General features: G+C 40.6%; 1 protein-coding gene across 4 annotated transcripts in view; it reads right to left on the minus strand.

Annotated features, from left to right (window-relative positions):
• MAGI1 (membrane associated guanylate kinase, WW and PDZ domain containing 1) overlaps window positions 1–26,015 on the minus strand; it is a 630,558-nt gene that overhangs the window by 45,526 nt on the left and 559,017 nt on the right. The window lies entirely within an intron of this gene.

Consider the following 26,015-nt stretch of genomic DNA (forward strand, 5'->3'; position numbering starts at 1 on the left):
CACCCAAAGACAGACGCTCTTTTGCCAGCACAAAACACAAATCCAAGTTGGTCTAGGACCCCCTCTGGATCATCAGCACCCCTCTTGATACCTGTCAGTCATCCAAATACACTATTCAGCTTGGACTTGAGCTGGGACTAGCCCCTCACGGGGAGAACAGGTCATTTGGGAGTGAAAAAGAAATTTCACAGAGCTGAGAGAAAAACATAATAATGGAGAAAGAGAAAAGCAGAGGAGACAAAGGTGGTCACTGAACCTGGCTGGCTCTTCCAAACCCTGTCCTTAGTGGGAGGGTGAGAGCTGGAAGGGACTTCTGATCTCCTCACTTCTAGGAAAGTCAGCAGCAATTAAGGGCAGGCTTATGGGAAATCTACCACCAGGGGAGCTTGGCAAAGGATGGCTAGCCTGGAAAATAAAATCACATATTGGTATTTCAGAAGTAATCACTTGTGTAAGGTGCCCTCTCATTTTCAATTTTTTAAATTTTTGATTTGAGCAAAAGTTAGAATGCAAAATGCAAATTCCATCTGTATTAGGCACAAAAGATACACTCAGGAGCTGATGACTTTGCACTGAAAACTTCAACCATTTTTAGAAAATGATCCCTATATTAGTGTGATGATTTCAACTCTTTTGGAAGGGACTTGTCAAACCATGAGCCATGCTAAGTTCAGCGCAAGTAACACGAGGCCGTGGAAGTGGGTGAGTAGGAGGAAGCCACCCAGAGGTGCACTGCTGAGGTGCCCACTGCAAGGGAGCCGTGACGGGGATTACTCGTCCTCAAAGGCGTCAGGGGCACTCTACTGGCAGAGCTCATCCGATCTCCAGAATGAGGTGACTGCAGAGTGGCAGAGTGGCTCTCAGACTTCAGAGTGCAGAAGGAGCACTTGGCAGCTTGTTAAAAATGCAGAATCCCTGGGCCGCACCCTCAGGGGCCCAGGAGTCTGTAGTATGAACAGATATTCATTCTGATGCGCAGGTCTGAGGACCACATTTAAGGAAACTATAATATAGTAGAAAGAGTACTACTCATTTAAGTCAGGCAAACTCAGGCAACATTTAGCGAGTTGCTTTAGAGCCCTCTATGCCTCAGTTTCTCAATTTATGAAACGGAGATAATTAGCCTCATTTCACAAGATTGTTATAATTAAATAGACAAAATGTTTAAAAGCCTTGTACCTGGCACAGAGCAGGCCCTCAAATGTCCACCCTTTTCACCTTCCTGTGCCAATTTACACCATTCAGAAAGGAAGTGGTTTTGGTTATCTTATTGTAACTAGGGAAAATCATTTGCTAAGCATGTTAAAATATAAAAAATATTGTAGGGGAAATATCTTACCTATGGATGAGAATAACTGTGTTGAGCAATTTAGATACGTCATTATTTTCAAAAACAATTATTAAATGCTTTTATTTGTTCATTAATGTGATTTCCTTAAGGAATTTTATCAAGTTATATTAGTGTGGGTCACTGTATACATTAGTGTGGGTCATTGTATAACATTACATCTTTAAATTCAGATTTTTCCCTAATTCAGACTGACCTTTTAGTTAATTGGAATAAGCAACGTTTCACTGTAGTTAGTTTTTATTAGACTTGACTTTACCCAGGATCCCAATGACCCTCTACAAAAATTTGTAAAGAATCCCCAACTAGGCAGAAGAGGAGTAAAAAAAAAAATGGCTTCAATCTACACTCTGCTAATCATTTATAAGCCTCTGACCATCTTAAATTCCCTGTCTTGTAAGATTTTCACATATAAAATAAAGGGCACTCTTCATTCCCTAGCATAAGAAACATTTGCACACACGTTCAAAGGTGCATGTACAAGGATGCTCACTGTAGCACTGTTGGTATAAAGGAAACCTCGAAATGACTGGAAGTTCTTAATAAACTGTGGGACAGCCAACCTATAAAGCAGTCTGCAGAGGTTGAAAGGAATGAGCTATCTCTTTGGGTAACACCATGGATGATCTCCAAAACATAACGTTGAATGAAAACCACACGCTGCAGAATGGCAGGTACAGGAGGAGATGGGTGTTCAACACACTTCAAACACATGCATGGCATCTGCCTTCCATGACTGTCCACATCAGAGGATAACTGGGATATTTCCGGTGGGACAAGGAGGGGCAGGGATCAGAGGGACCCATTTAAGCAGATTTTAGCCTTAATCTAGAATTCTTTTTCAAGAATACCATATTCACATCTTGCTGAGGCAATAAAAATATTAATTTAAAAATAAACATTAATTAACTAATGGCCCTTCCATTAATTGTACAAAACCAACCAGTCTAAAGCATATTAGGGTAATCAGTTACAGCCTGTCTCCTCTGAGGAAGCAGTCCATGGAACATTCCAAAAGATCTCAGCTCAACTGACACAAGAAATTTTATTTTACAACAACTAAAAACTTCTTTTAATTTAAAAAGAGATTTGTTCCTCTTTGCTAGCAAGTCGCTGAAAACCTTCTTTTTATAAAGCCACACCTTCTACAGGAGCCAAAAGTAGCCACAAATTAGTATTTAAAAAATAAAAAATCCAGAGACTCCACTGCTTTTTAAAAAAGAAATCAAAGATTTGCTTTAGGTCCATATAGTCATTAAATCTTAAAATCTAATGAATATGAATGCTAGAACAAAACTCCTGATTACAACTTATAATTTATTTTAGCCAAAACTATTCAGATGTATTGAAAACACCAGGGAGACTTAATGGAAAACACTCAAAAAAAGGTCACTGTTTGGCAGAGTTCTCCAGGATCTAGAAATCATAGGATGTGGCTCTTATCTAGCTAACGTTGACTGCAAGGCCATCCATACTAGATGGGTGTCAGAAAGCAACATGATCCCACACTTCACTGCACGCCAGTGGTTTTCCTTAGGACAAATACACACTTTGTGCTCTCAGTGGCAGCAGGAAGTTTGTGTTGTATAAACCGTATCACATACTACACATGAGGCATATGGGCAGAAACAGCACCTGTCTTAATCGGCTCATCTATTCCCTTCAGGGAGAGGAAGGGCAACTTTGAGAAGATGCAGAAGAAAGAGTCCATGGATGGCATCATCTGCTCTTAGTGCCTAGAAGGTGGCGAATGCTACTTCAAAGGATCTCAGAAAACTTTTACAGGGAAGTGTACATTCAAAGTGTGAGTCTAAGTGTCATCTAGAGAAGTGAGAAAAGCTTGGGACCTGAATTCCTATAGTTCCCAATAAAAAAGGTGTCCCTTTGGAGAAAACAAATGGCAAGTTCTCTGCTAGGGTCTTGGGCTGACCAACTAACACGAGGAGGAGGAATCTCTTTCCTTTTAAATATTCAAGGCCATAAACTATGCTACTCAACATGTTCTCATAGAACTAAATGGCAAATGTTATTCTTGGTGAAATTTCATAATGGCTGTACACAAAAATTTATATAAAAAAAGTGAAAATATAACAATAAATATGCATTTGGAAACAAGGACTAGAACGTTATACACCAAAACAGTGTGTTCTTTGGCTCAGGGGATCGTGGATGGCTTTATTACCTATTTTAGTTTCTTCTACAAAAAGAAAAGCTTTATTTATTTATGAACAGACACATACATATACACACAGATACCATAATAAACCAAAGTCTATACTGCCTTTTTAAGTAGCAAATTTCAGAACACTTTATTGCACTTTTAAATCTCTAGGGCATCACTAACCTCTACATCCTCCAAGAGCTGCTTACTTTTTCCCAAAGTGAATGTATACATATAGAGTTTCTTTAAGCGCTCTGTTGAGATTAAGACTTGTGTTTGTTCTACTGACTACACGGAAACAGGGAAGACTTGGATAGCTCAGTTGGGCTACCAGGGGAAGCCAAACAGAAGCCAAGCACTACCATTTTGGCATGAGTTGAACAAAACTTGAGTTGCTAGGCAAGAGACTAGACATCCCTGGACCAAATTTCCTCTATGTTTAAAGGAAGTGAGAATGTCAACCAACCTTACTAACTGAAAGAATCAAGAAAAATCATGCAAACGGCTTTGAAGGGGTGAATCCTAAAGTCACTGTCATATGCAAAGTGGATCTTCAAATAACAAAAATCTATTATGCCATCGATTTCCCTTTTTTTCATTGTGATATTCATTCCCCTTTGCACTTGGTCTCTAGATTTGAGCATTTTAATGAAAACAATAAAACATGGGAACACTTGAACACATGGGATTCTTTAGAGTTTTGCAAAGCAAAATGTTGCATTAAAAATTGTACTAGTGCTGAATCAGGTATTGCAATGTGCAAGGAGCAGGGAACTGTTATATATATTTAGAGAGAGAAAGAGAGACAGTCAGGTAGTTCATCGAGACCATGTGAGGGAAAATGGAAATGATACAAGACATGAATAGCAGAATAATAACTGTACACAGAATATAAACTCATTGTTAAAAAATAGATATATGTATATATGACACACACACACCATACACTCAAAGACTAGAAGGAAATGCATTAAAATATTGTTTCTGAATGCTAGGATTAATAGGTGATTGATATTCTTATTTTCAGTATTTTCCAAGTTTTCTAGGTTTTACATATAATACACCTATAATCATAAACAGCTAAGCATTACTGCAGCCGTATTGCGTGGGCTTGAACAATGCTATATACTTATTGGCTTTAGTGCAGTGCTTGATTAAGAAATAACTGGAGGGCCGGCCCCGTGGCTTAGCGGTTAAGTGCGCCCGCTCTGCTACTGGCGGCCCGGGTTCAGATCCCGGGCGCGCACCGATGCACCGCTTCTCTGGCCATGCTGAGGTTGCGTCCCACATACAGCAACTAGAAGGATGTGCAACTATGACATACAACTATCTACTGGGGCTTTGGGGAGAAAAAGGAGGATTGGCAGTGGATGTTAGCTCAGAGCCGGTCTTTCTCAGCAAAAAAAAGAGGAGGATTAGCATGGATGTTAGCTCAGGGCTGATCTTCCTCACAAAAAAAAAAAAAGAAAGAAAGAAAGAAAGAACTGGAGTTTGTTCTAGCTCTCTCGGCTCAATGACTGCCATTTCTACTCAAGTGTCGTGCTACTAAATTACTGGGCCATGGCCTTGATTGAAAATGGGATTAAAAAGCTGTTAGAACCTCTCTCAAGGAAAGCTGCACGAAAGCACACAACTTTGCATATTATTTCAAGGAGTCTCTGAAACCTTGGCCAGTGACCTCGAGAAGCCCCTTCTGTTGGGGCCTATGATCCTCAGGTTAAATCACCCTTGTCCAAACACAGGGCTCTGGTGTCAGACACAATTCCTAGGGCAAGGCTCACTTCAGCTAAGTTTGTGCCTTTAAAAAGGACAGCATGTATAAAATATTGTATCTGAGAGTAGGGACAATGAGAAGGAACCAGAAAAGTTTCATTGCTTGTTTCTCCATCTTTCTTAGGAAGATTCAAAGAGCACATCTAAGAAAATTTTGATGAGAGAAACTGCATTAAAGAACACACCAGAATACTAACATTTATCAGCAAAAAGGCTGCTGCATTAAAAGATAATGAGCCTGGTAGGTAACGCTTTTATTGCGGAGGGGGGATTAGTATCATGATGAATCAGAATACTAAGAGATGGATGAGTGACAGATGTGGAGGGTACGGGAAAGACAGAGTGAGAAAATCTGTGATCTCCTCAGCAACACGGAATTGGCGAGTATTTGACTGCAAACCAGTGGCTCTAAACAATTAACATTAATGGCCAGTAACCCTTCTAAAGAAAGCCATCTGCATCATTCTCTGCCAGCCAGTTTTTTGTTTGTTTTGTTTAATACAGAATATATAAACCACGAAATAAATTTAAACCGCCCTCACCTTACTGATAAAATGCTAAGACAGTCCAGAAAACCAAAAAAGGAAGGTACAGCCAGCCCTAACTTTTTCCACTGAGGGCAAGAAGGAAAACAGGGAAAATTCACTCACTCGTTTAACCAAACTGTGCTGAGGGTTACGAAGTACCAGGAGCTGGCGTGAAATAAAGCAATGAACAAGACCTACAAGGGCCCGTTTTCACAGTGCTCACATTCTGTGGGGCAGCAGAGAATAAACAACTTAGCAAATAATTTCAGAGTACTAACTTCAGTGATGAAAATGCAGCAGGATAATGGAACAGGCTGTGCTGGGACGCACGGCTACTTGCTACTGGGTGGCGAAGCACGTCTTGCTTGAAGAGACAGTATTTGAGCTAAGATCTGAATCATGCAAAGGAACCAGTCATGTGACTATTCATCCATACAAGATTTATTGAGCTCTGCCACATGCTTAGCGAAGCATTACTGGAGAGATAAAGGTAAATCAGACATGGCCCTGACCTGGACGAGTTCACAGTCTGTCTTAAAAGAGAAAGAAGCAAAGCAACAGTTATAATTCAGTGTGGTCCAGTGCTAAGTGCCATGACAGAAGGAAGCACTGTTGTTCTTGGGAGCAGGAGAAAAGAAAGCTAATCCAATGTGAGGAAGGGGGCAGAAGGGATGAGCTGAACACTGAAGGAGGCCCACCACTCAATCATGGGGTCGAGGGGATGGGAGCAAGGCACTGTGATTGACGCTTGATTGAATAATGAAGATGACCTTTTTTTTAAGCCAAATCAGTGTGCCAGCATAAACTCAAGGCCAAGTTTAAACTAGAGTACATCCTCACTGAACGACCTTACAAACACTATATATTACAAAACTGAATCCATAAAACAAAATGAAAAATAGTTCTCATTTAGACATGTTTGATTTTTGCTACTTCCTCTGGCCAAATACTATCATCAACCCTGTGGTATAATTTTTCAATGCAAATATGATACCAGCTGCCAAGAACAAGAGCATCAGACCCAATGTCTCCAAAAAGATGAAGACATTCTTTCCTTTGGGGACCTAATAATGGTCATTATGAAATATCATGGGCATCATAATTTAGAGAGATGGATGCACTTCAGATGTCTGGAATAAGTAGTTCCCAATACTATGTCAGTTGGCATTTTGTTAAGAAGATTAAGAATATAGTTGTACAGCTTTACAGCTACAGAGAAGCCTGCTTCAATTACACAGTACATATAGCCTAATAAATATGTCCCAAAGAGAAATAAATAGCTTGCAAGGCTGGTGATTGCTAATGGTTTACAGAGCCTTTCACCTCAAAGTCATAAGCCTTGAACTGGCACAGGTGAGGAGAGACCTAAAGTCATTAATACTTTGGGCTGCTCCAAAACCTACATAAGATGGATGAATTGTCACCATGCAATTCCTGAGAGATAAATGGTCACTTCAGAAAAGGTGTCACTGAAATAACATGGATAGTCCTATTGTTGTTGACTCTCAAAAACATGTGAAATACACTTTGAAAGGTCAAAAAGAGAGAGAGAGAAAGAGAATCTTCAAAAGCAAGGGCTGAGTGTGAAAATAACAAGAACTGAGAGCTTGCTTTGACAAACATTTATCCCCCATAACAGCTGTCTGCGTTAAGTACTAATATTATCCCTATCTTAAAGATGACAAAATTGAGACACTGATGGTTAAGTAACATGGCCAAGGTGACAATCAGGTGAGCAGCTGAGAGGAGACTTGCCTGTGCTTTTAAACACTGAACTATACAGTCTCATTCAAAGGTGCTTATGAGGGGATTAAAATGACAGTGTTTGTACATACAAAATGCATTCACAGAAAATTTTGCATACAGCTTAATGAAGTACATAGATATCAACCTATAGATCAATGGGTCAAGGTATCCTAGACCCACAATTGTGAATGTGAATTTAGGAAGAGAGTTTCCTTTCTACAGATAGAATGGGAGTCTAGGCATAGTCAATCAAGGTCTTAACACGTCTCTCATATTCTACTCCAGGTTACAATACCTAAATCATTGGTCATTCAAGGCTACACATGCTAAAAATATAACAAAATGGCTCTCTGAATTGGGGGCAATGAAGCAAGTCTCTAAAGCTACACAACTAATAGGTGGGCTGGTTACCAAGACCTATGAAATACAGTTTCAAAAGTGGGTAGGAGCTTTTTCTAGCTTGCCAATGTTTTCTGACACTACCTGATTAACAAGATTATTTTTTTAAATTCGGGGTAGGGAAAAGATGGAGTGAGTCAGAAGTAGAGTGAGTTATGGCATCTTCTCTCCAGAAAGGAAAAGAAAAAAACTGTCAACTTAAAAAGACCACTAATTTGTCATGACGTACCATGAGTCCAATCTTTCTTCTTCAGAGAATATTACTACCAAGATCTATTTTTTAAAGGTAGAATTAAGCCAGTTTCTCAAATGGTTCCAGGAAATCTCTCTAACTCAATGTGGGTTGGAAACATTTGTAAGTAGACTATTTGGGCATAGGGTCTTGCCTCAGGCTATAAATGCGTCTACCTCTGAGGAAGGCTCTCTAGCTGCCAGACTGACAGCTTGCCTATTCTACCACCTACACTTCAAATTTGAATTGTTCTTTGTGCAAATGCTTAAGGGTTGACACTGTGACCCATTCCTCTTATCAACAGTCCATAGAAGTCTCTCTGGAATAGGAGAGACTACTTCTGGCCTGGAGGCTCCAAGGCAGTTCCTCCAAAGTTGAAAGTTGGACTTTTAGCTGCATAGGATGTATGGGGGGGATTATGAAATAATAGCTCATGGAAAGAAAAAAACAAAAAGGATTCCTTTTCTGGGTTGGAAAAACAGGATGCTGTGTGGGCTCTTATTTTAAGGTCACTGGCTCTGAGGAGAAACCTATCACTCTAATTGGTGCTGAGAAGCTTCTAGGTTAACAAGATATATGCCAGGATCCCTGACTTTTAAGTTGATTCTTATCCTGGCTGCTTATTTTTAGCAATGTTAAGTTAGGCACAGGACCAAGAAAGAGATCCAGGACAGTATCCCAAATTTTATCCTTACGGGACATCAAACCCCTGAAATTTAAGCTCCTTCTTGAGGCTTCTTTATCTCACCCACCACATTCGTCTCCAAAAGGTATCCTGAATCCATCCACGTCAGTCCTTCTCCACTGCCACCACCTTTTCTTGCCTAGACGACTGCAAGAGTCTAAAAACTTGTCTCTGCTTTATTCTTCATCCCCTTTAATCCATTATCTACACAGAGGCCAGAGACATCTTTCTACAGCATAAATCAGATTATATGGTCTCCTGGCTCTATGTCCCTGTCGCTTCCCAACACAGTTTCAATGAAACATGAGCTCTTTTCCGTGTCCCACAAAGCCCTCCGTGATCTGACCCTGCCTGCCTCTTTAATTTTTTTTCCACTCCTCTTCCCCTTGCCCATACGCTCCAGCCAGTCTGGCACTCTCCACTTCTGGGCTAATTCCTTTCATTCCTCCGGGCATTTTCACTGGCTGTTTCCTCTGCCTGGAACACTCTGCCTGCAGATCTGTGTGTCGGTGGCTTCTCGTCACTCAGGGCTCTCCTCAAATATCACTTCTTCAGAGAAGCCATCCAGGGATCCAGGTCATCAGCAGATCTGAAGTGACCCTTCTTGTCACACTTTACTGACACAGCCCAGTTTCTTTGTTTTCATAGACCCTATGACTCTCTAAAAGTATTTTGTTTACTTGCTTGTTGTTTATATTATTTATTATCATTTACTTGTTTGTTGTCTTCATTTCAGGGACCTAGTATCTTATTCTAGGGCTAGTCCCCAGCCCTAGAATATTATCTGGTCCCCTGTTCAATAAATATCTTTCAAATGTATGTGTGCACGTGTGGAGCTCATGAAGTGCATTTGTGTGGTGAGGGCTGCAGGAAGAACTGATGAGGCAAAGGGGAGGGGTGGCTTGGCCTTTCTTTTGATCACCATCATCACTGCTGTGACTACTTAACAGCTCTTGATCCTTGGGCTGCTCCTTGATTTACTGGGGAGCTGCCAGGCTCGGCTCAACTCACGGCTGCCTCCTTCTGTGCGGAGAGCAAGGTTCTGCTGTGCCACCTTGTGTTCTAAATTCCCATCACAACGGATGGCTCAAGTCTCAGAATTAACTGAAGCCTCACACACAAACCCCAAACCCTACAGCTCTCAGCCCCAGCAAATGGATATGTTCTCAGGGACTCTTTAAGAGTCTAAATAATTCTTCAGTTAGGGATACCTTCACGTCTTCCCTTAGAAAAGCACCTTTTATGACAACCCTGAGTTAAAAGGCTCCAATGTCACACCGTTCCCCACAAAAAGCAAGCAGACACTGATGAAAAAGAATACTTCAGTTCCTTTTCTTCAGCCAAATCCATGAAACTATTGAGCAGTTTTAACAGCCTTACTGGTGTGACAATCACTTTTCTATCAAAATGTAGTTCTGCAAAATTGTAGGGAAATCTTCCTGTTTGCTCCGTAAGGGCACAGTCTATTATTTGGCCGTTTCAATTAACTTTATTATCACACTGCTTAACTGCAACTGAAGCCATGCCTGGCACCATATCCAACTTTACTCCAATCTCTTAAATTTGGGAAATCATATTAGCCTTAGAAAGCATAGGTCATGGTTAACAATGGCAAGGCGATCCAACTTGGAAGTCTTGTGGCACTGCATTATTCAAAGTGTCTGGAAGTTAGACCTAAAGAGCCATTTACTGAAGGGTCAGGTTTTTCCAAAGAGCAAAGGACATATGATGAGCAGCCTCATTCATCTCCCATGGAGATATTAAATGTCTTCAAAATCTTCTCGCTGAAACAATATCTGAACTGGTCTAAGTGATTATACGAATTACAGAGGAAAAAAAGCTGTTTCCTTGACTTTGTCAATTTCTAATGAACTGCTGCCCCATATAGCAATGGGAAGCAGCGGAAACTCACGCTTTTTCAACTATGAGTCAATCCTCATTTTGCCAATTGAATTTGCTTAAAGGCAGTATATGGGAATCAGTTTTACCCACACACACCTCAACACACACACTGTCCCACTCAGGATGAATCTCAATTACAAATAACTTTTATAGGTCAAGTACATTTAAGATGCAGGGAAAATTCAAGAACTGCAAGGCTATTTAATGAAATATTTTATCTGGGAACAAGATGTATCACAGGGCACTGCCTGGAAGGAGTACTTTGCATTTATGACAGAGAACAGTAAGTAACAGAAATTCACATTGGAAATGAAATACGTGCTCACTCAGTAAGCATTTACAGCAAGGAAGATACTCAACAAGTTTTTCACTGTGGAGATCAAATGCCAGGAGCCTTTGCTTCCTCTCCTGTCTGATTCTGGCTGTTTCCTGCTCCACGTTTCTTGGTAAATAAGGCTCTAATCAGGCTTAGAGTCAACACAGATGGAGAACTTAACGCAAGCCAATACACTAGAAATGGATTTTTTAAAGTTGTCATTAAGTTTTTGGGACTGCCTTTTATATACTAGAAATCAGCCATGGATATTTTGGGGTGCCCCATGCACACATTTCACCTAATTTTTCTCTTGCTTTTGGATTTAACATTCTCAGAACAAAAGAATTCATGAAAGGCTGACCAGTAAAGGTAACATTATGCAAGGGCAGCACATAGGAGACTTAGGAATCTATCCCTGGCCTTGAAGCCACACTCAGCGTCACCCTACAGTAAGGGTCTGTGGAAGCAATAGTCAGAGAAAAGGGGGCGTCCCCACTGCCTTTCCCATGGTGTGGATTCCAGACCCCTCTCACACATCATTTCAGCGCATTCTCCCACCTGTCCCACCCATCCTTCCCAACTTCCTGAGGGCCTCCTTCCCTGCAGCAGCAACTTCCAGATTTTAGATTTCACAGACCGGCAAATTTTCGTAAAACAGATTTGAGCAACTAACCACAATTCGCCAATTCCTTATTTTGCACACTAAGAACATTAAAAAGGGGGAGACAAGTAACAATCAACTACCATTCCGTAAGCAAAGTGTATTTTAGCAGGAAAAAAGAATAAGAGGATATAATCTATAAAGGAGAGTCCTTCACCTTGGAAGAACTTCACAAAGAACCTACTACTCTGTCCTGATTTTTCTCATTTCACTGTTTACTGAAAATCACATCATCACAGACCAGAAGGAACACATCGCCTGCTACCTTTTCCCTTGAGGCTCCTCCTTTTGCCTTCCCTTATCTTTTCTCTAGCCCAGAAAATTACGCCAAAAGTCCTGAAATCACTAGGACCACCTGATATCTCCTCCACCTCCTTCTCTTAAGCCTCATTCAGTCTGACAGAGCAATAAACCCTCCACCAGCACGGGGCGGAACTGCAGGTATGACAAGCCCTCCTCTCATTCCGTCCTCACTACAGTGCTCAGGAAGGCACAGTTCCACCCACATTTCAGATGACAATGCAGAGGCTCACGGACATTGCCCACAGCTGGCCCAGGCTGCATTGCTAGCCAGTGGCAGAAAGGAGGACTGAAGGGACAGGGTGACAACTGGCCAAGTTGCTACTTCCATCACTGAGCTGACACAGAAGCAATGATCGAGAAGAAATGGGGAATGCTCACAGGAAATTTCTTCCATCCAAGTACAACAAAAAATAATCCATAAACTGATTTAATTTGCACCTAAAAAAACAACAGAACGTAGTATTTCCAATAAGCAAAAACAAGATGGGTGTCAAAGGGGTGAAAGCAGTGGTTCTCAATCCAGGCTGATGTTGCCCTTTAGGGGACATTGGCCATGTCTGAAGACAATGTGGGATATTTCCACTGGGAAGGAGGGGAGGGTGCTACTGGCATCTAGTGGGTAGAGGCCAGGGATGCTGCTAAACATCCTATGATGCGCAGGACAGTCTCCACAGCAAAGAATTATCCAGTCCATGATATCAATAATGCCTAGTCTGAGAAACTCTGGGATAAAAAACAATTGTCTCTTCCTCCTTCAATCACCAGAGTCTAAGTGAAAGTTGCTACATAAACTACATAATAACTACACAAACAAAGAATCTTATTAATTCATGGGCAGGGCTATTATTTTTAATGCAACCATTTCCCACTTTGGTAAATGGTATCTATGGCAAAAGTAACCACAGAGAATATTTTTAAATTTAGAAAAAACATAAATATCTAAGGGAGCATACACCTAACTCCAACTATCTCCAAGTGATTTTTAAAAAGCTGATTAGTGTTTATGCAACTATAAGAAAGCTTTTTTAAAAACAGCTTTTTAGATGGGTACATCATGCCCAGGCCCCTAAACACACCAGCGGTCAAAATAAAAGTCTAATAAAAACTCAGGCTGCTGAAGGAGGTGAGTTGATAGCTAACAGCACGGAGAGAAAGGGCTTCCCTGTATTACAGAGTCTTACAATTGGTGCACGCTGCAGTATTCTAGGTATTCTGACTGCTTATTGTATGATACAGTGAAAAAGGATCTTTTGAACAACTTTGCCTCAAATAATAAAATCACAAAAATAGTATATTAGAATTTTTCATGGCAAAGTTAATATACCAAATGAGATTTCTAGAAAAAGAATTAAGCATGAGAAAATGGGGAGTATGTGATTTACCAGACTGTATTTTAGATGTTTACTTGCACATCATTCATCTAGAATGAGAGATTAACACAGTGCTGAAATTAGTTGAATGAAAGAATGAATGCATAGTGTTTACTGAATATGGTAAAAAACAAAGAACACTGAGAACATTAGAAACACTAAAAGGAACAGGAGTATGAAATAAGCCCAGGTAACAGCTTGGCACAAAAAAGGCATGTTCCATGTTGCCAGTGGAAACAGCACTCCCAAGGACCCAATGCTATTTTCAATGACATTAAGATTCTATCAAGGAGATTTCTGAACCAAAAAGGATTATGTTCACAAATAGGGGACGTGATTAATATCTGAGCAGGAATACAAACAGGGGAAATACCAGGCAAGGGATAAGGTGCGGAATGTTTTTAAATCTGTAGGTGACAATGCAAAGACAGACTCAATAAAAACCATAGCAAATAGCTAACTCCAGATGGTGGTAAAGAAGGTGTGACTTAATTTGAGGGAAATGAAGGAAGGTGGAAAAAAATTACACAGAGTCAACTCTCTGCCTCAGATAACAGTTTTGAAAATGTTCAGAACTGAAAAATGCTTAGAATAGAGGTTAGGAAGATATCTCTTGCAATAAAGAGAAACTCAAGGGAATATGGTCACAAATTATTATAAGAAAAGGGAGAAGCCATATATCCCTCATAGCAGAGACTTTTCACGTGGGAGACACCATCCAAAGAAGCTGATAGCTAATACATTTATTTTTATATGGAACCAAAGTAAAGGTAGAAAATAAGCCCCAAAATTAGAAAAAAAAAAGTATCTCAAGATATCTTGTTTCTTTTGTTAAAAAAAAAAAAGTATAAATTAAACCAAAAAGAAAGAGAAAAGAGCCAGTTCCTAGAATTTGGAGATGATAATGATAAAAAGAAATTCCTAGGAAATGGGTCCACAGCAGGTATATGCACGTCCCTCAGTGCCTTCACGCATGCTGTCTTTGGGTCTCAAACTCAGCTGTTCGTGGGCAGTGGGCTGTTAACATACAAGAGTGTGCCAGGCCAGATGGAAGATAAAATAAGATGGCAGGACTGTGGCACACTTGAATTGTTGGTCCCAACTAAGTGCATTCCAATCTATTTTTCAAAGTATTTTGTAAAGAGACTACTAAAACATACATGATTGGGTCATGCCAAATATTGCATGGACTCTCAACCAGATCGTAACTCTAAATTCTTCTTACACTTCAAAGTTCTAGTCTAGCTGTCCTCAGCAGAGGGCAATTTTACCTCCCAGGGGTCATTTGTCAAGGTCTAGAGATATTTTTTGTTGTCTCAATCTGAGGCGGGGGGGATGATATGTTATTGGCACCTACTGGGTAGAGACCAGGGATGCTGTTAAACATCCTACAATGCACAGGACAGACCCTGGCAAACAAGAATTATCTGGCCCAAAAGGTCAATAGTGCTAAGACTGACACAATCAGCTCTACCCTCATGTCAGTCACACAGGCTCCATTGTCACCCCTCATCCTCCCTGATTCACCTCTTGTCCAAATCTGTACCGCACAGATTCAGACTACATGTAAATGCTGGTAAAATTCACATGTTCGTCTTGTGTCTCCCTAACTAGACTGTGAGTACCCTGTTTCCTCTCTTTCTCCTAGAGCTATGCACACCGAAAGTGCTCAGTCCTTAATTAAGACCAGGAATGGGTCGACTGGGAAGAGGTATATCACAAATATTATTAGAACTATAAAATTAAATAGAAAAGAAAAACAGCTACAGCATAACCTCAATTGATTCTACCAACAGAAAACCTCAAATATACAGAAATTTCAATAGTTGACTTTTAGGAGAAAAAAGAATGATCAAATCTAGTCCCATTTTCTGCATAGTTTACACATACTGTCCCAAAGGCCAACCTCTCCTCTAGTATGTTGGGTCCTGTCCCCTTCCCCTTCCTAAGGATCTCACCCCCACAATGATTCCCCTTTCTCCCCAGTGTCTCCAGTTTCTGTCTTCTGAGTTATTTCTGTCAGCATACAAGAAGGCTGCAGTGGGCCAGCCCCATGGCCTAGCGGTTAAGTGCGCCCGCTTCGCTACTGGCGGCCCGGGTTCGGATCCCGGGCGCACACCGACGCACCGCTTCTCCAGCCATGCTGAGGCCGCGTCCTACATACAGCAACTAGAAGGATGTGCCACTATGACGTACAACTATCTCCTGGGGCTTTGGGGAAAAAAAAAAGGAGGAGGATTGGCAATAGATGTTAGCTCAGAGCCGGTCTTCCTCAGCAAAAAGAGGAGGATTAGCACGGATGTTAGCTCAGGGCTGATCTTCCTCACAAAAAAAAAAAAAAAAAGCTGCAGTATCTCCCATCTTAAAAACCAAACCAAATCAAACTCTCTCTTGTGAGTTAGCCCTCTCCAGCTAGGAGAGCTGGCTCTCTTCTTCTCCATTCTACTTTGTAGAGAAACTTCTTGAACAACTTGTCAGAATTCCCATCCTGCTTCTGGCTGTCACCCACACTCCAGGGTGCTGTATTCGCACACTTTACAAACCCTGCTCTCAGAGGTGACCACTGCCACAGGCAATGTTTCCATCCTCATATGCCTCCACTTCTTGATGCCATCAGTGTGCCTAGAATCGCCTTGAGACACTTTCTTCTCTTGGATTTGTGATACCACATTTCCTGTTCTTTCTCCTGTTTGCACTGGCTGCTCCAAATTGATCTCCTTTACTGGTCCCTCCTGGTCAGCCTGACCCCTGAATGGTGATGTGCCCTAGGGTTTGGTCTTGGCTCCTTCTCTTCTCTTTCTGCTCTTTCCCTAAGTAATCTCATTCAGCCCCATGGCTCTAAATACTGTCTACATGTGTGTTTTACAAACTATTGTGAATATGGTCCACAAGGAGAAATATGCTTTATAATACATTTATATACATATATGTGTTTGTATATATATATACACACACATACAAGTAAATGTTTCATGCAAAAGTACTTATCTTTACCAAGTGTAATGTACTCAGATTGCTTCTATTCTATTTCCCTTTTGAGAATAACACTGGTTGTAGCCCAATACATTGGTTTCATGGCCTAGTAATGGGTCACAGCTCACAGTTTGTAGCACACTCATTGATAAGATAATGGCTCATAAATGTATCTCTCCTGCCCTAACCTCGTACCTCTGAACCCCGGGCTTTAGCCAACTGCCTACGTTTCTGCTCTACCTGGATGCCTGATCCACTCGGACAGGCATTTCACAATTAACATGTCTGAGAAGGAACCCTTAATTCCAGAGCTCAAGGACCACCCACCCACTCACCTCAGTATCGAAATCTTAACAAATGGCCCCTCTGTCTATCCAGCTGCCCAGGCCAAAAACCCAGGGGTCATTTTTGGGTCCTCCCTTTTCCTTTCCTTCTTCAGCAGAGGTCAACACTATAGCATGTGGACTAAATCATGTTTTCGTGGAACACAACCAATCCATTTGTTTACATATCGTCTGCTACAAGGGCAGAGGAGAGTAGTGGTGACAGAGACCAATATGGCCCACAAAGCTAAAATACTCACCATCCGGCCCTTTTCAGAAAGAGTTTGCCGACCCCCATTCTGCAGTCAACCTAACAAGTCTTGCTGATTCTCCTAAATACACCCCAGATCCCACCCACTTTCCTCCATCTCCACTGTTAGCACTCTAGTCCAAATTACCAATGCCCTTCTCAATCCACTGCAACAGCCCTAATAGGTCTCCCCACTTCCACGTCTGCTCCTCTAAAATATATTCTTCACACACATGCCAAAGGGACTGCCCAAAAATGTTAATGACATCTCGACCCTTCACTCCTTGAAACCAGACCTCACACCGGAAATGAAATTCGAACTCCTGAGCCTGGTCTCCAGTCTCTGAATTCCATCACTGCTCTCCTTCATCACCTTTTGTCAGTCACACTGGCACCTGTTCTATTTCTTTCTCAGGGCCTTAGCACTTACTGAGCCCTCTTCGTGGAATGCTGTTCCCTTCCCTGTGGCCACTCAAATCTCACTGCCGAATCTAAAGCAGCCCTCTCACCCCTACCCCGTCACTCCCACTCATTTCACCTGGTTTTATTTTCTTCCTGGCACTTCTCTTTGGTTGATGACATTTTCTGTTCATCTGTTTATTTCTGCTCTTTCTCTCCTTCCTCTAGAAGAAAAGCTTCATGAAATCAGGAGCTTGTCTGTTTTCTTTGCAGATGATTCTGCTCTATTCCCAGTACCTGGACAATGCCTGGCACACAATGTTATGAATCTGTCCCCCGCCAAAAGGGAAAACAAAACAACTGTTTTACATTCAAATTCAGCCCTGTAAGTAGCACAGAATGATAATTCCACAGCTAGCCATGCCAATAATTCTAACTTGAAATTCCTACACTTTTCCAGAAAGGGGAGGGGATGTCACCACTCCTTAATGAGAATTATAAATCACACACACATATTTATAGTAAATAACGCACAAAAGCAAATAATTCAGTGCATTAAGTTTACCTTCAAGGAGGATGAGACATTCCCTTACAGAAAAACAAAGGCAGAAGTTTTAGGTGTGCCAACCACTTTGTATTATGAATATAACAGGAATATAACTCAAACAGTCCAATCAAGTGTAAAACTGCATATAAATGTTAGAGCAAATAAGTGCAGCCTGCTTAGGTTTGAAAATTATAAAACCAAAAATCCATTAAAAAATTATAAGACCAAAAACCAGAGTTCCTTAAGATGCTGAAGATGAGGGATAATTTTTATGCATGAAATAATGAAAGACGGAACCAAAATAGAGACATTTTTATATTTATCTCATCTCTTGCTATAAGTCATCTCAAATATAAATGTGACCTAACAGTCTATAAAGAATTCTCAAATAAAATCCTTGAAAACTTTAAACCGTGGCAATAAACCAAAATAGCAACTTAAAACTCCATTAGTAATAAAGGCCAGAAGGCTCTTAACAGCAAATGCGAATGTCATCCTGCTTAGCACCGTGGAAGTGCTAGACAGTTTGCCAACTTTAACTTGAACAACTTTTAACAGCTAGAAGATATCAGGCAGCACGCTGGATCTGACAAGACAACGCGACTTCCAAAACTATTAGAAAAACTAAGCTCCATAGGTAAGCAGAGAGGTCAACTAGTTTGAGATACTAAATCAGATAAATATGCGGAGACTTCAACATCTTCCTTTTTAAACAGAGTTCTGACAAACTGTAAGTTGCTGATGGCTCATGTGGCAGATTATGCATTATTTTATATATTAGAATCAAAGGTAAATTTTCCTTGTGTTTTAAAGTTTCTTCTCCTTTGTGGATTAAAGATACTTTTCACTAATAAAATAATCTAAATTAAGCTCCTTAAACCATGTCAGTCCAATGTACAAGATGAGCTACTTCCCGGCCAAGCGGAGGCCCTGTAATCAGTTAAAACTTGACGAGACTGTCTCAGGACTGGGACACAGCAGATGGCCCCAAGTGCTAATACTTGACAAGTCTTTTAAGTTCTCTGAGTCTCAACTCCTTGTGAGCCCCTAACATCTAGTTAACACATGTAAAGAGCTTAGAGTGGTGCCTACACACATGGAAAGAATTTCATAAATAGGACCTATTATTATTATTATCTGCATAAAAAGAAATCCATTCACCATGAAGTTGCCTTCCCTTCCATATTTTTCTTCTATTCAAAGGTATAGAACTAAGAGAAAGGGTAAAATAAAGGATATTCAACATCTCACTTCTGAGGGTAAAAGAATCAAAATCTCCAGAGCAGCCTGACCAACAGCACTTTCTGTGAGGATGGAAAAGTTCTGTATCTGCACTGTCCGATACGGTAGCCACTAGTCATATGTGGCTATTGAGCACTTTAAATGCAGTCAGTTGGACCGAGGAACTGAATTTTAATTTGTATTTAATTTTAATTAATTAAATAGCCACATATGGCTAGTGGCTACTGTACTAGATGCTGGGGAACACGCTTAATTGGACGAACATGATTCACTGACATGATTCTCCAGTATCTGGGCTCTAGCCATGCTCATCAATGCATTTCCTTGTCGTTTAGAGCAGTCTGCAACAGAAAGCTTGGGCGCTGAGGCAAACAGCCCTGGGTTGGGATTCAGGCTCTGTCACCTTTTCACTGCATGATTTTGAGGTGGTCAATCTCCCGCTGCCTGTGTCCTCAGCTATAAATGATAGTGTTTACCTCAGAAAGTTCCCTCAAGGATTAGAGTTTATGAAAACAAAGGGCTTGGCATTAATTCACATTTTTAATTCAACATATATGATTTTCTGAATCCATACAAGATGCCAGGCATGACTTTAGGTGGTGGGGATAAAGTAGGGGTTGAGACCAAGCCCCTGCTCTCATGGAGATTACAAATAAGTATAAGTGCCAGGAGGGAGAAGGATAGAGCAGAGAGTGATGGTGGTGGATCTATTTTATTTTCTATGGAGTGGTTGGAGCAGGTTCCTAGGAGGAACGGACTTTTGAGAAGCCTAAAGGACATGAGAGAGACAGCCCTTGGGGCTACCTGGGAGAAGAAAAATACAGACAGAGGGAAGAGCGAGTGCCAGGGCCCTGATGCAGGACTTTGGAATTTACTCTGAATCATCAGAAGCCATTTTGACACAAGGAGTGACTTGATCCAATTGACTTTAAATCACTCTAGTGGGAGAATGGACTGTAGGAACCATTTAGACCTGTTGCAAGGCCACAGCAAGGCCAGGTGCCATATGATGGATGGCGGGGGCCGGGGAAGAGGTGGGAGGTAGACGGAGCCAGGGCATACTGAGAAGGGAGAGCCAAGAGAATTTGCTGACGTGACTACACAGAACTCCATCACTATTAGGATATCACTCTGCAAGCAACGTGAATTCCCCGATCAGAGGCCCTGCAGCTCAATTTGAGAGATTCTGGCAGTCAAACACTTAAGTGGTGCAATTTGTAATTCATTCTCCAGTCCAAGACCAGAGGGCAAAGAGAAGAGAGGCACCTGATCACCCAGATTTAACTCTCTGGTGCACAGCTCACTGTGGTCCTAATTATGATGGTTTTGCATCATTCAGAAGGAAAAAAGCACATACAAAGAAGATCTAACGCTAATGATACGCTTAGATGATGAGATTAGATATTGCTCTCCCTATTTGGATCGATGATGATTTAATAAACTAAATATCATCAGTAAATTTTCATGAAAATTAAGTGGCATCCATTTGCCCACGGACTTCAGACCTTATTCATTCGTTTACATGTAAGATATACTCCTCGACAATTACGGTATTGAAGTTTTGTATCTATAAGCCAAGGGGCTGCTTAGCATAGTGGTTAAGAGCTCAGTCTCTGGAACCAGAATCCCAATTCAAATCCTGGCTTCACCACTAACCAGCTGTGTGATTCTGGGTAAATCACTAAACCTCTCTGGGCCTTAGCATCTTCTTGTCTAAAATGGAGTGAAGATATTACTTATCTCAGAGGGCTCTTTTGATTTATGATATATAAAGTATTTAGAACCAACTATACCTGGCATATCATGGAAGTGTTTATTATTTTTATTACAAGTGGTTTAAGCAAGGAGGAGTCTCATACATGCTTTCCCAACCAAACCAGAAATTTCCCCTTTGCTTTATACTAAGCAAATTTAGCTGTGGAGTTTCAACACCTAAAAGAAAAACAATTCGTTCAATGTTTTTTCCTAGCATAGGGGCTAACAATCATTGCCTTCATTTCCCAGATGATCCTACTGAGAGTCACACTGCAAATTGGTAGCAGTACCAGTGCAGCCACATGGGGTGTTGAGAGGTTTTATTTAGGTGTGTGGGTGTGTGTGTGTGGCTGTGTGTGTTGCTCGTACCATGGTGGAAAACCTGGCACACAGTAAGTACTCAATCAATGATAGTAGTAACATTATCATTACCATCACCACCGCCATTGTCATATCTAATTTTTGCCTTTTAATATCTCTTTATCATCTTTCTAAAATTATGAAGTAAGACTATGAAGCCATAGGATTAATTTTCTATTGTGACTTGTGGAACAACTTTAATTTATTCAGCTAGTACCTACTAGGACCTTACCACATGCCAGGTTCCCCATGAGGGACCAGGGATATAAGAATAAACTTGGACCAAGTCCTGCCCTCCAGGAATCCTAGCATTTCATTACTTTATAATCAGATCCTGAAATTACTTAGTGCCCTGACAAAAGCTTTCAGTATAGTTTGTGCAAACTGGAAAGCAAAACATCACTTCTATTACTATTGTGATCAGCAAAAGCCACAGGGAGACCATGCTCAAAATGAGCATCTCTGAGATCAAGTCCTTCCTTCGATTCTCCTTCTCTGAAGGAGAAAAATGTAGAATTTGGGAGCTGAAATGGACCTTAGGGAAGACTGAGAAATCTGTTGCTTATAAAGTAGACTTTAAAAGAAGAATATTACTCAGAAATGAAAATAATTGTTTAGTTTTATAAACTTACTTCCCCCCAAGTTATACACCATAGAATCAAAAATAGAAGGGTTCACAAGGGCAGGAGCCTAACATTGGTTGCAACTCTGGCTGCACATGGGAATCGCCAGTGGAGCTTTAAAAAAATACAGACGCCCCTAGCGGTCATGCACTGAAATTAAGATACTGTCGGTCCAGGCTAGACCTTTTTTTAAATAAAAAGCCACTCCTACCCAGTTGCTTCTGATATAAGGCGATATCAGTAAAATACCATTGACTTATCATGTGACTACTTCTACGTCAGGAATTAGCACAAATGCTACCCTATTTTGTCTACATCATGTAACCTCAAAGAAAATACTATTATTCCCATTTTTTCAGATGACTTGCCTAAAGTCACATACAGTAAAGACAAGAACTGGGATTTAAACTTGCATCATCTGGCTCTAGAATCTTGTGGTCTTTCCTTCACACATCAATGAAGTCATTCTTTGCAGAAAATTAGAGCTAGAAGGGGTTGCCCCAAAGATGATCTAGTTCAAAACATCCTGTTTTTTGGGTTTTTTTTTGATAAAGAAATGAGTCTCAGGCAGGAGTAGTAACCTGGTCAGAGATACAGAGCAGCTAAGGGCAGAGGCTGAACTAGAGGCAGGCTCCTGACACTCTCAGTTTAGCTTTCTTTTCAATACACGCTTTCTCTCAAAAGCAAAACATACGTTCTCCACTTTCACAAAGTATTGCTAAATCTTCTCCTGAAACAGAGTATTTTGACTCAACCCCAAATTGCATCTTAAAGAGTGTTTCATCTACTAATTGGTGTGAATTAGCCAAATATTATACAGAATATTTGTATAGTATATTTATTTTGTCAATATGTTGAGTTTTTCTTTTCCATTAAATTCACTTTTAAGGGAATCAAAAAATAAAGTCTCATTACAATCTACTAACTTACAATGGTTACTGGAGCCATAATGTAATGAATCTGCCCAAACTAGCAAAGAGCTGATTACAGAAACATACTCCTTGATTTCAAATATGTTTGCATTCTCATAGAGGGGCAAAGTCAGTTAGGCTACATATAATTCCTTTTTTAAAGAAGTAAAAAACTTTTATGGGACAAATTCTCTATCTTTTATAAATTTAAAAAAAAAACATTAAAAAAAAATAGTGCTAATCACCTTTCAGCTTGATTTTCCAAACACCTCAAAAAGTCTCTAGACTCACACTGGTGCCAGGTGACAGGCCGTCTGAATGTATATGCTATGTAAAAAATAAAAGCATTCTCCTGACTGGACAGCAGAGGGAGAAGGAGGAAAGGATATACCACGGGAAGATGGGGAGCCAGGCACAGGAAGAAGGCACTGCTCCTTAAAGAACTTCACCGACAGACCTGCAGGCAGGGGCATGTTTACGGAGAAAAGACTTGTAAACAGATCAGTAATGGTTCCAGCTGCCAGGGCTTGTGGGTGGACACCCCCAGCAACTCTAAACCTGACCCAGGAAACTGTCTGATTCCAGAAATTTACAAATAATATTTCAATCTCTGTTGGACTTACAGGTTGTGGAGCGGGGTGGGGGGGTTCAGATGAGGGGCATGAAAAATACTAAAAAACAAAATGTACCTGATCTTGACAAGAACAAATATCAAAAATGAGCTTGGAAGATCAAGAATTAAAACAAAATACAAACATCGCCAGTTCTGCCCCAAAGCAGAAATGGCCAGTTCTTGAAAGCATAGCAGAAAGTTTCATCCTTGAGATCTGAATTCCTGAGAACAGTGTGGATTTAATGAGTTCATCAATCTGCTTACCAGGAGTTATGACAGAAATGAGATGTTTTAGAAAGAATCAGAGAAGTGGCTGTTTCCTTTCTCATGTAACTTGGCTGTTGTCTTGGTTGCTTCATCAAACCTCATTTACACCCCACCATACAGGAGGGATGATGAACATGTCAGCCCCGATTCAAATGACTAATGTATGGCAGAAACAAATATAGTTATATGCTTTCTATAAAGATTAATAGTAGCTGGTGCTAGCCTGCCAAACGCATGTGTACGAACTTTCTATCCTACACATAAATCAAACACAAGGCATATGGGGTATTTTAAAGACTGCTGATGTTACAGTGATTTTAAATTACTCAGGTTCTGGAATAAACTATGCAGATGCTGACTAATGTGGCAATATATTCTGGATCTTCCCACATTAACTTAACGTTATAAAATGTAATGGCATTAACCAAAAGAAGGTCTTAGAAATTAAGAGAGAATGCAAACATGTTTGAAATCAAAGAGTATGTTTCTATCATCAGCTGTTTGCTAGTTTGGGCAAATTCATTATAATATGGTTCCAGTAACCGTTGTAAGTTAGCAGACTGTAATGAGACTTTATTTTTTGATTACCTTAAAAGTGACTTTAATGGAAAAGAAAAACTCAACATAGTGACAAAAGAAACGAAGGAGCAAGTAAATGAGGTAGGAGAGCAGAGTGGTTTGTGACTGTCAAATGAGCAGCGGCTGATTCAGAGATGCCCCTGATGTACCAAGAACTACTTAAAAGTTTCCAAGTTGTTTAAGGTGGACAGAACACTGGACTGGAAACTACAGATTCAAGGTGAACTTCTCAGTTCTATTGTGGGATGGCACCTTCCTACATTTTGGGGACATGGTAAAAATGAGACGTGAGGTGTGTGCTGATATGAAAAGTGGTTTGCAAACTGCTAACTTGTCTATAAGTGCCAGGTATCATCATCATCATCATCATCATCATCATCATCATCATCATCAATCATCCTCCTCCTCCTCCTCCTCCTCCTCATGCTCAAAGAACTTCCTACTACATCTCGGTCACTGTTTAGAAAACAATTATCTGTGCAGTCAAGTGATCTAGGTACAAGAAGAGATTTCAAAATTGCAAGAGTGGAAATAACATTTTTAAAAATAAAATCTGCACAATGGCTTTCATGAATGAATGAACTCTGTTCAAGAACAGCTGACTGAGCATTTCGATTCACAAGGTTACTCTGAATTTTGAATTTTCTTCCAACAACTCCCATCATTTTGATCACAGAACACATAGCTTTATGAGAGCATGAGAACATGGCTGCTGTGACATAAGTGAGTTCCTCTGTTGCAACAGAACCAAGAAGAAATAAAAGTCTGGTTCCTGATCTCTTTTCAGAGGGTCAGAATATGTTGTGCATGAAACAAATCATGTTGGCAAGGATCGGGGAACAACTAATCTCACGCTCGTTATATGAGATGATCAGTCAAGACTAGTCACAAATACATTTCCAGGAGCAAGACATTTCAACAGTGTGGAAAATGTTTCTCCATGTGAGGTCCTGCGAGCTCTGGTGGGGCGGTGGGGGTGGTGCAGGCAGGAGAAAGAAGGAAGCCAACTGTCTCAAGATTTAGAATACCCCAATTCTCTGAGACCCATAACCCCGTCATTAAAATGTAGGTATGTTGAGATATGTTTTTAAGACGATTGTGGAGCTATTGTTCCTTCCAAGTGTAGTTAATCGTATACCTATTCATTCATTCATACATTCATGCAATATCTATTCATTCATGAATGCCTACCAGGAGTCAAGTAATGTGTTAAACGGTGGGGATACAGTAGGCATAGGCTCTGGCTTTACGGATTTAATATTCTAGTGAAAAAGAGAGAGCAACAAAGAAAAATAAATAAATATATGAAACAATGACTTGTGACAATAATAATAATTGTCATAAAGGCTCTCAAGAAATGGGGTGATGCAGTAGAGATTACACGGAGGTGTTGGGAGCTACTTTAGATAAGTGAACAGAGAAGCCCTCTCTCAGGAGGAAACTTGAATGAGACTGAGCCAGCCAAGTGAAGATCGGGGAAAAGAGGATCCAAAGCAGAGGAAATAGGAAGTGCAAAGGCCCTGAGACAGGAAAGGGCTTGGAGCACTAAAGGCACTTCAGAAAAGAAGCCAGCTGGCTAAAGCATAGTGAGGAGTGGAGAAGAGTGCGAGATGAGGTTGGAAGAGTGGCCGAGAGCCACTCTTTTTTTTTTTTGCACGTACACTGTGCAGGCCAGGTTCAGGAGACTTAAAGGATAAAGGTTTTAAAATCTTAATGGTTTTTAAAAGGCACAATGTGATTTACATTTAAA

Source organism: Diceros bicornis, chromosome 2 (genome assembly GCF_020826845.1).
Source record: "Diceros bicornis minor isolate mBicDic1 chromosome 2, mDicBic1.mat.cur, whole genome shotgun sequence".
NCBI lineage: Eukaryota > Metazoa > Chordata > Mammalia > Perissodactyla > Rhinocerotidae > Diceros > Diceros bicornis.